General features: G+C 42.8%; 1 long non-coding RNA gene across 3 annotated transcripts; it reads left to right on the forward strand.

Annotated features, from left to right (window-relative positions):
• Positions 1-7,838: 7,838 nt before the first annotated feature.
• LOC146202535 (uncharacterized) lies at positions 7,839-13,086 on the forward strand. Of its 3 annotated transcripts, none has more exons than XR_014703715.1 (2): positions 7,839-8,059; positions 8,976-13,086. It is a non-coding gene; the product is annotated as an uncharacterized LOC146202535 (long non-coding RNA). The 3 variants fall into 3 exon arrangements; XR_014703713.1 differs by having other exon boundaries at positions 8,979-13,086; XR_014703714.1 differs by lacking the exon at positions 7,839-8,059 and adding an exon at positions 8,079-8,181 and having other exon boundaries at positions 8,979-13,086.
• The last annotated feature ends 179 nt before the right edge of the window (positions 13,087-13,265 follow it).

Here is a 13,265-nt window from a genome sequence, read left to right on the forward strand (position 1 = left end):
GCAGTCTTTTGCATATATTACATAGCCCTTCTGGCCTTTTGTGCATATCGTCGCGCGCAAGAGTCTGGCTTTAGTGATGTGAACATTTCTGAGCGGTTCAGTTTAAAGGGATGTTCCTTACTTTTGCTCACCTTCAAATAGTGTGTCGTGTGGGGGCTGCATGGTGACTAGGACAGTGAATTACGTTGACCAATATTTTTTATCATGTCGCAGTAATGATTTTGTACGAGCAGACAGAAATAGCTAAAGATGTTTGCACAGGGCAAATGACATCCATATTCTCGTTTACCAACTCACTTGACCGGTTAGCTTACGGCATTGTCGAGAGCAAGCCTTTGGCGTAAATCGCTTTCTTCGCCATTCTCCTGTGAGACCAGAACAAGTACACATCTAATGTAAGCCAGACCACTCGGTTGCTACACACAAACGACCGTTATAGGCAGGCACTGCATTGTGTATTTAAGGTGGTGAGGGAACCATATCTGGTAGACTCTACCAGTAGGCCTGTTCCTTGGCTGAAGTTGCAGAGGCGCACCTACTGGAGGAATAGTAGAGTCTCCCCATTCTGGGCTGGAGCTGACCAGCGACGCCATTTATTATGACGACTTTCCACCAACAGGGTTATCTGCTTTTACTTCAGGTTTCCATGAAACAAATAATTAAATAGTGCTCCTTTGTTAAGGTGTGACACTGATCAGCACCCTTTTTAACAGTGATCGGACGTTCCAACGGCCTAAATGGAGAATGTTGCATACACATGCAGTTAAATTACTTAGCATTTACTAAACATGTTTATTCAGTCATATTTTTTTACCTACTATATCTAAATATTAAAACATCCTCGCAGCCAGTGGAATTACATTTTTTAATCAATAGTTTTATGGGTTGAATTCATGATCGAACCGGACGAAAAGCACAACAGCTGTATACATTCCAGACCAACTTGGGCTATGAGCGACACTGTAGGGGAGGGCTCTGGATCATTTCCATCACCTTTAACTTCTTTAACAGGTACTGACTGTGCACAGTACACGGGTGCTATGCTTTCTGCATCAAACATGGCTGCCACGGCAATGATCAAACCATGGTACCCTGGTTCAGTGGTTGAGCATCTTAACCACCGAGCCACTGCGGCGGGGTAAAAGTAAAAAAATAAGTATATAAACCTTGACTTTTTTCTCGGCACACACTAGTTTTATTTCATCCATGTCCCTGCTGTAACACCCTAAGTGTACTTCACTTGACAATAATGAATCAAAAGCCCAGACATTTGTGTTTGGTGCATGATAGCCACAGTTGCTTATGCGCCATAAAACCCCATATAAATAGATATTAAAACTCTGCGTATGGGGCCGCAACTTTAAACCCAAGCTCTAAGGCCATCTCTAGCCCATGCAGTGCTCAGGGCACTGCTGCCACCCAGTCAAGTGATCTTGCAACTTTGGTGACAGGTTGCAAAGCATAAACAGTTATTGCGCATTCTTAATGCACTGTATGCAATGACTATGGCAAAGGAAGGCGAGAGACGGTGGTAGGCGGGCACCATCTACAAAGCTATCCGATAGCCCCTTTCGGGCCCCGACAGAAAGAACACTTTCATATAATGCCTCTTTCCTGGTAAGCATGTGAAGCTCTCATTGTTACAATTGTTTTTTTGTTTTTTTTAATTATGTTTATGAAGAGCAGTACTCTCCCCCATTTTTTCTTTGTGCCACCCCTCCGAGAGTACCATAATGGCATCCCTGATTCTCTGCAAGAGCAGAGAGTAGAGTTGCCTGGCACTTCCTATGATTTTGTTACTCTTCAAAAATTACTCTTCAAAAATGCTTGCTTTTGTCGCAATGCCCAGTCTACTAACTCCCTTGGCTTTGATATTTGTGACAGCACCTTTTTGCATTACATTGTGGCCCATAAGGCTTGACAGCAGTAGTCAGTAAGCCAAGCACAGATTCCTCCTGAACTTTCACTAAAGCTTTCGTAGCACACTTGTTGCATGCAGGTTACCTGCATAGTTGGTCAAAAGACCCCATGCCTTGGGGTGTGCAGTCAAGCTGCACAATGGGGAACTTGTGGAGCTGCCAAAGTTTCTCAGGGAAGCAGACAAGACCCATCCTCACCTTGCATACATCTTGAGCTTTAGGCTGTTTGTGCCTCATAAAAGAGTCAAAAGATTGTGACCTATTATATACATTCTGCTTCATAAAGTGCTCTTAAATGGCACCTTCGTTTCTTAACAAAGGTAGGACTTTTCAATAACCAAGAAAAAGCAAAAAAATTGCCAAATTCAAATTTACTGCAAAAGCTATACAGCATGGGGTAAATAAAAAAGATGTGAGGTATGTCTGATGCCGTGGCCTTTGTCTTCAAATATTTGAGGATGCCTCTTGCAGTTGGCAGGTGACATGAACAGGTGACTCCCGTTGTCACAAGACCGCGTGTCTCGGTTGAATCGGCAAGTGCTGATAACTTTAGCTTCGCCATTGAGATGGGAGGGTGAGATCAGAATCGCCTTCAGGACTCTTGGGTCCCAGGCTAGACATGCTACCCTAGGCCACACAAGCACATTCATATGGCTTGGTTAAAGTTTGGCTTTATATCTATGTCACTCCTGGCAGCTTGAGCAGCACACATTACAGCCCACCTCAAGCATGCCTCTGGCAGGTGGCATGGCTGGCCACTTTTCGGCTGTTTCTGTGACATCATTTGTCTTAAAATTACCTGCCTTTGTGTTTCCTTGCATTAAATGTGCGTGTGACGTCGGCAGAGACATATGTTCTTATGTGGTTTAACCATGTAAACTGTCCTGATCTTCAATCTGCTTCAAGATAGCAGGCCTGGTCCTTTGTGGCAGTTGTCAAATGCCGAGAAACATGCGCTAAGCGATGCAAGGAACAGCAGGCAAGAAGATATAGACAAAGTCATCTACATACACCATATATCACGTATATCAAAACAAACTATACCAAACTAGTGTTCTTGCTTGCTTTATTAAATTTCCCACATTAAACCTTTAATTTTTTTCAGATGTATAACACAGCAAAACAGCAGCATCTCTTTGCTAAAGTACAGATCTAAGTATGACCATTTTTTCATTAACTACACTTACACTGAATACTTGGGCTCACAAAAAGACTGAGGTAGACCCTAAGTTCCACGCTGCGGCGACCCCTTTTGTGATGGGTAAAAGGTGCCCTTGGGTTGTGCGATGTCAGTGCACGTTATAAAACCCAGAAAATTGAAATTTCTGGACCATTTTACTATGCTGCCTCTCATAGCCTGAATTGCTTTGAGTCGTTAAACCCATTAACTAAAGAAGTAAACCCCAAGTGATCTTTCTTTACCCACACACGAGTAGCACATTATACGGCTGAAAAGAAAGTTAACTGAATCACAGAAAATGTGAGTGCATACAGCTGTAGGTATAATAATCTACTGGCAGTAAATTTACTGCCAGCTGGTTCTTAAAAGGACATGCATGTGTGCACATACTGCTACGACAGGAAGCACACTTCCAAGCAGTAATAATTTTTTTTAGTGCCTAAAGCTTTGAATAAACATGTGCATGTCCTTTGAGTGTCCTGCGTACGCTGACAAGCGTGCATACTATGAACATGGCATGGAAAAGCTCTCCCCAGTGCCTTTAACAATGGGCATTGTTTTAGATCCCTTAGCCTGCCCTAGGCAACAGAGACTCGCAATGAACTTTTTATTTATGTATTTTAATGACATTGGACTTTTAGACAAACTTCAAGTTCATCTTGAATGTTACCCTTTGGCATTTTTCACGCTGCGAACTCTATAAGCACCTTTATCGAACTATGCATTTCATCATTTCATTTTATTCCATTACTCCACGGCCTGCACCTTAGAACACACTTAATGGCTGCATTTTATCTCCCCCTTCATTTCTTTTAATCTCCTCAGGATTCTTTTTCCATCTTTACCTCCCAAATTCCCCTTCCTACACAAAGTAGCATGTCAGCGAAATTTAAACGCCGGCTAAAATCTCTGTTCTTCATCAAAGGATCTTTCTCTCTGTGCATGTCTTTTGACCTTGTGGCCAGCAGGCACCACCACAACACTTTGAACTCGCACAGAGAACATACTTTTGTCAGCATGAAGGAATTTTTCAAGCTCACAAGACTTTTAGAATAAAAACAACCAAAGTAATATATATGTCTCGTTGCGTGCATTCTTGTGACAAGGTACCAGGCACATGGACTCTAGCGAAATTGCTGTACCTACTGTCCAGTAACCAAACATTTACAACACCCAGCACAGCAATCCTGTTTTTGATCTGTATTATTTCATGTTTTCGAAATAGCACAAGTGCACTGGTCCACAGTCAAGAGATGTGTAAGAATGCCCTTCCCAGTTGAATTCGAGGTCTTTTGTAGTTAGAGACAGCACATGTGACTCAAGTCCCAACATCAACTACAGTTGATGTCATGACACTTAAGCCGAGGCGGGGTTCATTTTTAGAAGAGTCAGTATTTTCGTCCACATGGGCATGCCCGCTACGAGCAGTGATGAATATGTTTTTAAAATGCCCAAATATTGCAGACAAGCAAAGCATACTCTGCAAAGTCTGCATTAACCGTGCCCATGACATGGACGAGCAGGGTCATGTGTTTCTAGTGAAAGTAGCAAAGGACAATTAAGCTCGGCTCAGTGACTACTTTTATTTCTTGAAGTACCGGGGAAGGTGGAGAGGTTCTGGGTGAAAACAGAACATATATGAGGCAACACAAGCAGAAGTGCTTTTAAACTGATGAAGAAAGTATACTTAAGTTCTTTTGGACAGCAATAGAAAATGAATTGACTGGTTCTATTCAGAATTTGTGGTAGTAGCACAGCACAAAAGGATAAACAAGGGTCAATATATTTCTAGCGTCATCCTAACATCCCATCAACTCATTTGGCATCCTAGACAGTATGACAAAATATTTGCAGCTATATGAGAAAAGTTAACCATTGTTCATATTTTACAAATTAACAGCTAACTAAAATGTAAGCATGAACAACAAAGCAGAACATGAAGTCCCGGCGGCCCATGACATGAACTAAAATACAGTGATGGTCATCTGCCCTGGTGCTTCTTTGCAGTGCACAGGTACAGAGGGGCGAAGCACACACAACAAACGGTGTGCTAGCATACAGGCAGGTTGTGCCTAAGGGCAAAAGTGGAGAGGGGGGAGGGGAAAACAGCCGAAAGCAACAACGATGCACTTACATATGAGGGCCAGTTCTCGGGAAAGCAACAAAAAAAAAATATATTACAACAACGAGTAGCTATACGGATAGCTACCGCACCAACTTAACATGTACTACGTACTACTGTAAGTACAGAACTGCACACTTGGAGAAGACGTGACCGAAGGGGCTGTAAGCAACTCGCACTGTACACAAACCTCACAAGTACACACACTGTCCCGCTTATATCCCAACGACGTGAAGAAACCGTACCTCTTAGTTTCCAGGAGCACAAATGATTGAAGTATCTATGCGCAAATTTTGCGACAAATGACTGATGCAATAAATCCACTGTGAATTCTTTTTATATAACCTTCAGTAATGCTAACAGAGCCTTACCAAAACAGTCAATGCGGGAAGTGTTCTCAATGTAGTAATATGATCCCTGGAAAGAGACACGACTGAAGACACGACACATCTCTACGCCGCCATTTGTAATGCGTCCCGCAGTGAAAGCAAGGTTAGCCACCGTAGCAAGGTGGTGAAAGCATAGAGTTAATGGGTGAAAGTGAAAGTTGCTTGCAGCAGTGCCAAGGCAGTGCCGCACTGTACCATTTGTTGACAAAAATAGAAAAAGAAAGCAACCGCAAATGAAAATATTGCACCTAAAAATTAAATTTCAGGCTCTACAAAGGTTCACATAGATAGTGTGTTTTAGTTTTCGCCTGCCGATTCTGTTATACCATCCATGGCTACAGCTGAGATGGCAGACGACGCGGCCTGGGAGACACGAGAACACTATACACGAGATTAGTATACAACTTCGAGTGTCTCAGAGAATTACAGTGAACAGGACATCCGACCAAACGACGCCGAAGCGTAGCTATATATTATCCGTAGAGCTTCCATGTAAGCAATTCTGGGTTATATGAAATGTGAATCACACTATATAGGGTTGCGGTAGTGCGCGCGGCCGGTTATCTTGAATATTTGAGGGCCTGGTTTTAAAAAAAGGCTGTGGCTAAAGGTACGTCGGACGGGCCCGATCAATGGTCTTAAAAGTACTTCCAACGGACCTGGTGCGCTTTTCTTTGGGACACGTCGGACGGATCCGAGAAATATTTTTCAGAGGTACAGCGGACAGACCCGATCAGGTGTTTACGTCGTCGGACACATTGAAATAAACTACAAACTATACTTGTCAAACCTGTCATCGAGGAATGGAAATCATGCAGTAATCAAAAACACAACATGGGGGACATTTTAGGTCATCTTCACAAAACACATACCTACAACTCATACACAGCTTCATACTTACAAAAGAGGACAATTCAATATGCAAGGAGTGTGGAGATTAACTAACAATAAACCATATCTTACGTGTGCGCCAGAGTTGAGAAAATAAGAGAAAAACATTTTGCACGATTTTGCAACAGATCCGTTTCCATCCCAGCATGATCCTAGGAGAGACGTGCAATTTCCTGCATTTTTGGTTTCCTAAAATGTTCCTAAACAAGCTACATCCTAAAGAACATTTTAGTCATTACACACAAAATATATACATTAAACGATGTTCTTGGTGCATGGCAGCATTAGTCGCTTATGCACCATAAAAACCAACACAATGCTGTAAGGTATACCTTGATTAGCTATGTTATATGAGACAAGCTTTCGGTCTGGTGTGGTCCTTATTCACGTGACAGCGCTGTCATGAGGGTCTATGTCCCAGCGATCAGAAAGTGACCTATTCCAATAATTTTAAAAACTGAAGGCAATTCTACAGGTCTCTAAAGACTGGAGTGCTCAACTGTTTTATCAACGTCCGCCTGCTTTGACAGCCTGGAGTGAAACTGTTGAAGAGAATACATTTTTGAACATTTAACGCGTTTCTGAAAGCGTTGCTTTCAATTACGGGGCCCACAAAAAGCAGCTGAATGTCAAACGCCGCCTAGGTAGGCTTTCTAGCAAGACAGCGGTGTAGCGTGGAAAATCGCTCCGCCGGTCCATCGCTGGCGCCGCTGACTTGAAAGGCGAACTGTTCAAACTTATAGCTACTGACCTCACCTAAAACACTGAATTGTGCATGATCAAGGCAGAATTTCTCTAATACTGAGCACTGGTAGCTATCGATTTCGCGCCCAATATTGTGAAAATCTGCCCTCTCTTCGATCATTGATACGTCCAGCCGTGGGAACATGGATGCGTGGTAGTAGCAACAATCACTTGCATGGCACACTCTGCAAAATTCCAAGAGTCAGCTTCTGCAACGAAATGTGCAGCGCACATTTTCTACCGCGTACATAAGTCCGGCGACGCATGCATATCTCCCGCTCGTTTCAAAGTTGCGCCCATGAAACGCTTCGAAATAGGCCATAAAAAATAAAAAGGCCAGCGCGACCAACGCGCCAAACGCCAAACGCCGACGCCGCCGATACCTACATAAGTTAAAATTATTAATAAAATGATCAGGAACCTTTTTTTAGCTAACATTTTAAGTTATAAATTAGTATTATAAATCTTTCACTTGCTGTTGCGCACATTTGTTTTATTTTGCTTAGTTTATGATGACGTAACGTGACGTATTTTGTGCGTGGCAGTATTTGGTGCCAGGTACGTGTCCCATATGGGCGAGACTAAAACCCGCCATGAATAGGGTTTTTTCGGCTAAAACTTTGTCCCTAGATTTCCCCAAACGCATTGAACGCCATGTTTTTACAAAGTACCTAAATGCTGACTATTATGTGCCTAGTTGAGTCTGAATTTGTCCCCAGATTCTTGGCGGGCTGGCGGGCTTTTCGGCCCTTTCCTCGTTGTCGCCGACGGCGCCAGAGCTTTTGGATTGACGACATCGGCCGTCGCTTCTCACGTAAGCCATTGTCATTGCTGTTGTTTTTTGACATTGTGCGCTGAGTGCAGCGGTAGGTGGGTGTCGTGTCCATTTTTGTCCGCGAAATCAATGCGAGAGGTGTCATTCAGCAGTGAATTAAGGTAAACTGCAACCCGGTACTTAATTGTTTTTGAGCTTGCAGATATGACAGATCGAAATTAGCGTGCAATTTGTCAATTACTTATATCTCTGTGGCATGGATGCCACCTTCTAGCTTCGGAAAGCAATCTGAAGACGGTGCAAAACTCGTGTGTTTTATCAGAACATGTATCGATATATAAGCAGTATAGCAAAAATGACTTTGGAAGGAATGAAATTGTTTCCAACAAAGCTTTGCGCAAATACATTTTTTTTTTTTCTATCAGGAGCTTGCGACAGCGCAACACGACAACGTAGGCACTATACTGTGTCAGCTTGCTGCTTATCTGATTCTAATTTAAGATGATTAGTATTAGCAGCATTTGTTGTTTTAGTGGTTATTTTATTACATATACAAAAGGAAAGAAAAGATGTTTGCCAACCCCGGTATCTGATATCTGAAGCACCTGAACAGGGGCGGTGGATAGCGAGGAAGGGGTAGAGGAAATCAAAGAGGTGAACGATAGGGAGAAAGGATAGGGTAGGTAAAAATAAAAAAATATATATATACACTATGACACAATATACAGTAGTTCGCTTGAGGCCCAGAGTAACGAATGCAGCGAGCTGCCAAAATGCGGCCAGGAAGGTAGCTTGCTTAACTTCCTTCAGGTCACTTGCAGCTGCCTTGTTGCTGTATACATGTTAGTAGACTATAAACTTGGGCTGATATCTCATATGCAATGCTGCTTGGTAGAGCACTCACTTCATTTCAGTGTTTACATGTGTCTATGCCATTTTTTGTTTTTACTTTCAGCAGTCTTGGAGACGCAGCCGCTCGTTTATTCTGGACAACTTTCGCATCCTTGGCTCCCTACATGTACAGTACATGTACCAAGGTATATATATGTGCATTATATTCAGTATTTTCATTTTATTTTTCAGTGCATGAGTATCGTTTCTGCTATGGATAGCAATTTGTTAAGTGACTGAAAAACATTTATAGCAACAATTAAAACATATGAGTGTCAATCTGTGAGGCCACATTGTTGCCATTGTCGTTGGTATCGTCTGGACATGCCACACCCTATACCCAATGAATATAGTCATTCCACCAAACTGAAATTGAATCTGGGTTGCAATACACACTTATACGCACGCTATAATACCCTAGCACTCAACCCAACACTACGTCTCGTAACTGCCACACTTGTTGGCTGCTTACTGCACCGAGCTACTCCAGCACTCACTGTTAGCACTACACACCCATATATTTTTTTTATTTATTTATTTATTTCAAATACCCTAAGGGCCTTTGCGGGCATTGCATCAGGGGGGATTCACCAAATAAACACAAATAATTTACATTGCAAGCAAAGAAAAAGCTGTAAGCAGAAATAGGTGCACAAAAAACCATGAACAATTTATGCAGTGACATCTAGATGCTAGAATCTAAGAAAGAAGACATCTAGAATGGGAGCAGTTAGAGATAAGAGTAGATGGAGAATACCTCAGTAATCTGCGATTTGCTGATGACATTGCCTTGCTAAGTAACTCAGGGGATGAATTGCAAAGAATGATGACCTAGACAGAAAAAGTGAAAAAGTAGGCTTGAAAATCAATATGCAGAAGACTAAGCTAATGTTTAATAGCCTAGGGAAGGAAAAACAGTTTACATTAGGTAGCGAAGCACTGGAAGTGGTAGGCGAATATATCTATTTAGGACAGGTAGTAACAGCAGATCCGGACCATGAAAGGGAAATAACAAGGAGAATAAGACTGGGATGAAGCACATTTGGCAAGTACTCCCAGATTATGACTAGCAGTTTATCGGTATCGCTCAAGAGGAAAGCATACAACAGTTGCATCTTACCTGTACTTACCTATGGGACTGAAACATGGAAGCTAACAAAGAGGGTTCTACTAAAGTTGAGGACAACGCAGAGGGCTATGGAAAGAAAAATGGTAGGGATAACGTTAAGAGATAGGAAGCGTGCAGAGTGGGTCAGAGAAATAACTCAAGTCACTGACATTCTAATGGAAATCAAGAAGAAGAAATGGGCATGGGCAGGACATGTAGCGCGAGGAAAGGATAAGTGATGGTCGCTTAGGGCAACAAACTGGATTCCAAGGGGAGGAAAGCGTAGCAGGGGGCGGCAGAAAATTAGGTGGGTGGATGAGATTAAGAAGTTTGCAGGGGTCAAGTGGATGCAGCTCGCACAGGACCGGGTTAATTGGAGGAATATGGGAGAGGTTTTCGCCCTGCAGTGGGTATAGTCAGGCTGAGGATGATGATGACGATCTAGATGCTTAAATTAGCATTACCTCATAGTATAGACATCCGCTCACTTGTCCTTATTGTCATCCATGGCTTGGGCTTACAACCTCCGACTGCTTGCTCCTTCACACCCTCGTAGGATAGTCGTGCATGGCGTGTGAGTGCCGTAGATATAAACCAGTATCCTTCAATGCTCTAACCTCATCCAGCACCGATTCTCTTTTTTTCTCATTTATTTCCCCTTCCCCTCCCACACACTGTCACCTTCATCCCTCAACCCTCATCAGGAGTAGCATGCTAGGCTTACCACCAGGCAGACATCTCCTGTTGCCATTAAAATATATCTCTCTCTCTCTCTCTCTCACCCAGTATTATTGAGCACTAGACTGGCTTCAGCATTTTGCGCTGCCCTAGCTTAAGCATCTGATGCGAAATTAAATATTAGCAGCCACATTCTCCTGATGTTATTCTTGCTTTAAATGGACATCAGTTTACAGAACAACAGAATGATGATGGGAAATCGGATTTCCACAGATACAACACAAATGGAGTTTTAGGCCTCGGGAAAGCTTTAGATAAATATTTAACTTGATCTCAAACAGTTCAGGCCTGCCATAGTCAAGCCCCCACTTCGCTAAAAAAAGAAAAGCAAACAAACAGCAACAGCACGCTAAAATGCAAATGCATATGGATACATTGACGTCATTTGAGAGGCTACACATTTCACATTCATGCGATGCAATCGTGCGCAGCCACTGTCACTTCCTTGATACTGTCCAGACCTGTACCTGCTCATTGTGCCTTACGTTCCCTATTCCTGTGAACTGTTTCAAAGCTTTCTCCTTGTCAGCGGCTTGTGTTACCTTCCCACGCTTACAGCCACTTTTGCCCTTGCATGCAACATGCTTGATTCCATGATCTTGAAAAGGCTATAACAAGTTCCTTCATTCACATGGAAGCAAATTTGTAAATATGTTGTAAGGCACAATGCTTTGGTGTTATACTGCTACACTTGTCTGTTTATTTGTTTATCTGTTATGTCTGGGCAAGTTCTGTTATGTCTTTTTTTTTTGTCCTACTGTTATATGTGCTTGGTTTTTCCATAACAACTTCTCTTGATGTCATACGACTCGAGATGCTTGGGGCATTAAACCCCATAAACCAGATACCAACCAACCGTCTCTTGGCACTAGCCTGATTTCTATTATTCCACAGTTTTTCAGTGGCAAGAAAGCATGCTGTCATCAGTCTCTCCTTCCTCCATCCTTTTGATTGCTATGTGGTTATTTCTTTCCCTGTATCATATAAGGGGGACACTCTCCTATGTATAGATAAATCAGCAACCGTGCGGTACCCACTTATTGCAACATTCTTAACAAAACATATTCACTGCAGCTTAAATGTGGTGCTGTCATTATATCATAAGCAGAACAGGCCTCTCGGCACCCCTGCTCCTGACCTGAAGCTCCGGATTCTACACGGCCTACCCCGACGTGAAGCAACTTTGCTGTGCTGCCTGTGGGTTGGTGTAGCGTTCACAAATTCTCATTCGTTTGTGATAGATATGGCTAATAGCCCTGCATGTGCAACCTGTGGGTCTGACAAGACTATAGGCCACATTCTTTGCGAGTGGACCACATACAATGCGGAAAAACAATTTCTCTGCCCTGCACTAGAGTGTCTATATGGACACCCGCTGACAGAAATCAAGATTATATGCCATTGGCTGCGGCGATCGTCTGCGGTGAAGACCTCCCAGGCACTGCTCTGCTTCATGAAAACCACGGGCCTGATCGGTAGACTGTGATTTTGCTGCGATGCGACGTGATATGGCTGTGATGTGACAGTACTGACTTCATATTTCTGTAACTTTCTTTTACACATCACTTTTATATCCACTTACCCCCTTCCCCCAGTGCAGAGTAGCAAATCGGTTTCTTCTTCGGTTAACCTCCCTGCCTTTCCTCCTCTTCCAACACCCCTGCCTATAGTTACACTCAGAACTTGCCAGTGCAATGAACCTAAACCTGAAGTTGCAAACCAAGATGAGGTGAAAAGCAACATAAAGTACTGTAGTTCATGGTCAGGACTTTTATAGAGACTCCAATTATAGTTTGATTCAACGGCAAGTATCCGAAGGCTGTTTGCTATGCAGCACGCACGGTGTGGATGTTCTTGATTGCATACAGCTTCCAAATTTATTAAACTGTCACCACAGAGAAACAAAAGAATGCGTCATTCCAAGCATCTAGTCGAGTATCGAGCACGCTGTGATATGTTCATGTTCTCCTTCTTTCCCCTGGCGGTCCGCGAATGGAATGGTTTAGCCGATGAAGTGGTTAATTGCTCATCACTAGATGGGTTCAGTTCACGGCTGGCAATTGTTCCTTGAGTACCCTATATATGTGTAGCCTGACCTCTGTACAAATATAGTGAAACATGTGTCTTCAGCGTGATTGTATTGTATCATATCCTTCTTTTCCATTTCTTGTTCCACACTGCCATATAGAACTATATAAAAATTAGACAAGTGTGGATTGTCAGTATTCCTGTCATTTGCTGTTTCTATATTATGCCCCAAACCTGCAACAGCCTCCAAAAGGAGGCTAGCAGTATGTATGAAATAAAATAAACCAGTTTAGAAAGCTTGTGCCTTTCCTTGCTTTTTGGACGGAACACAAGTTCTCGGGCCATACAGGATCTGCAACTGCTATGGAGGGTCGCACAGACAAGCTAGGCGCTGCCCGATCAGTTCATGTTTCATTGTCAGTATAGTTTATGTATATACTAAGGGATACCCCCCCCCCCCCCCCCCCCCCATTTTTTTTT

The sequence above is a fragment of the Amblyomma maculatum genome, chromosome 1 (genome assembly GCF_055883805.1).
Source record: "Amblyomma maculatum isolate TAMU_Amacu chromosome 1, ASM5588380v1, whole genome shotgun sequence".
Classification (NCBI taxonomy): domain Eukaryota; kingdom Metazoa; phylum Arthropoda; class Arachnida; order Ixodida; family Ixodidae; genus Amblyomma; species Amblyomma maculatum.